Source organism: Egretta garzetta, unplaced genomic scaffold (genome assembly GCF_000687185.1).
Source record: "Egretta garzetta isolate BGI_Z169 unplaced genomic scaffold, ASM68718v1 scaffold133, whole genome shotgun sequence".
Lineage (NCBI taxonomy): Eukaryota > Metazoa > Chordata > Aves > Pelecaniformes > Ardeidae > Egretta > Egretta garzetta.
This window is the reverse complement of record NW_009259111.1, coordinates 3,879,028-3,881,595: the sequence shown is the minus strand read 5'-3', so window position 1 is coordinate 3,881,595 and position 2,568 is coordinate 3,879,028.

Here is a 2,568-nt window from a genome sequence, read left to right as displayed (position 1 = left end):
ACACAGTGACACCTGTATCAACTCTGAACCAGAAATACACTGAGTCTCACCAGAGTACCATGAGAAGGACTCAAATCAATGCTTTGGGCAGAAGGAGAACCCACAGGTCAGTTAACAGCTTAAAAATCAGTCATAGTCACTAGTCATCCAACAGCTTCTAGGTAAATTGGAGGGACAACATTCTTTCACGCTGTTTTACCCAAGGATGGTGCATAGTTTAGGTATGATGCGTGAACATATGAGTTCCTTCCCCTTTTAGCACTTTACTTATAAATGTATGACCTTGTCTACCCTGTTCACAGAGACATTAGACTAGGTACAGACTCAGTTATTTATACAAAGAGTATTTTAGAAGTTGCTCTTCAAGACGCAGCTTTGAAAGCCCAGGTTCAAGGAATCTGGTGAAAAAAAGACAACCCATCTTAAAGGAAGTATTTTGATGACAGAAAGAAATAGGACAGCACCTGAACATGTATACCTTGTTTAATGTTCTCCACAATTTTTCTTTGAGACAAAACAATATCCAAGACAATTTATGTATTACTGAGAAAATAATTTCCATACCAGCTCTTGCAGAAAATATGCTTTAACGAAATAATATTAACTTGTGGGTTTAGTGTGTACAAAGAAACCCAGTCCTGTAAAATGTACTACCATGCAGAAAGAAAAGCAGTATCAGCATTGATATATAGGTATGCCTTAAAGAGTTCTTCAAAACTTAAGTTTCTTTAAAAAAAAAAAAAAGTCAGCAATGCCTCATATCACAAAAGCCAATTCAGCCTGTATCATCTACCTGAGGAAATAGAAGAGCAGACCTGCTCAGCTGAGTTACAAAAATCCATTCATATTTTGTCGTGATGTGGTTATATTGCCATGCCCATGACACATGGAAGTATACCTCCTAATTAGCATGTCTGTGTTAAAACCACATTGCTCAACTTCTCTATAACTTCCTATCTTTGTTCTAGAACTGCTTACACCTAGGCTGAGTAACATTTTTCTCAATTTAACTTGAACTTTTCGATCCTCAGAAGCCAATGACTCAGGATAGTAAGTTTCTCCTTGTTAACAAAGCATCTAATCACACTTACCTGGTTTACTTAATACACTAACACAAATGTTACAGCCATTTCATATTATTTCTTCATTTCACCTCACCTCATGAAAAGCATCAGCTACATCCTCTAAAATGTTCCTATTTCAGGACACATGAATTATAGAATAGAGTTTTCATTAAGGAAAACTCAGTGACAAATACAGTATCTGTTAATAAACAGGATGAGCTACAATGCGTGATGTCACAGTGATACAAATAACTGAGCAAAATGTTTCCAAAATAACATTATAAACAACACCAGCTACACAATTTTACATAAGGACTCGGTTAGATTTATTGCATTTAATTTTCATGCCCTAGAGTTTGATCATTCAAATTTCTCAGTCCTGTGCATGATTCTATGAAGTACTTTTAAAATAGCAGGTGTCATCTGTGTTCTAAATACCTACTTATACACTTGAAAACTGATCTCGGAAACTAAGTCTTTATGGACATAAAATTCTGCAGAGGGCTTAGCCACCATCTCTTAATGTTGCTTTACCTCTTCCTCTTGAGGAAGCTTATTGAAAGCAAGAACATATAAAAATGCATTATTGTTAGTTTTAGACAGTTCAAATGGCTAGAAAAGCTACTCTTCAGGTTCTTACCTTTTTAAAATTAATACTGATTTTTTCTCCTTTCTCCCAATCATATTTCTTACTGCTCAGTAGGCTAGCCCAGAAGGAAACAAAGACCCTATCTTGAATTCTTGGGGGGAACCTCCATCTAGAAGCATTTGGTCTTACTGGTGGTTGATTTTGTTACCTGTTTGCAGTTAACGTGGCACATTTTGCTCTCTGCTAGGTCTTCCCAGAAAGAGCGGGGAGAAAGCAGAAAGGCTCTACATAGCCATGAACAAGGGCTACAAAGCAAACTTTCCTCTTCCCACCCTCAAACAAAGGAGTGGGAACCACACACCCTAATTACATTTCAGCAACATGCCACGAGTTATATAGTCCGGCTGCCAAGATAAACCACATCCAAAAATCAGTACTGAGTTGTAGTGATCTGATACTGCCAGCTCATTTACTTTTACTGAGAAGTGAAAAGGCTTCCACAAAGCAATTATTGCTGGATGAGCCAGACCAGACCTCAGCTTTCCTCAGAGCAACGATGCTTCATACGACGTATAACTATTTCTGAACAAGCTGAAGCTCTAGCTACCATCTTCCCTCACTACTTAAATGCCTTAAACCCCAAGTTTCCTTCCATTCATGACTGACGCTTCTTATGGCTGGGATAAAATACACATTCAACACTTTGAAGGACAAGTTCTGAAGAACCACAAAGGGTAGCACAGCCATCAGAAATACCGATGGTATCATGATAATGTACAGATATATTCAGGTAAAATAGGAGAAACACATTATCCCGATGACAACCAGAACACCCAACCCCCAGACTGGCCCCGCCAGCCACCCCTCTGAGGGGTGTCGCCAGGCAACGGCGCAGCACGGGACAGGCAGGCGCCC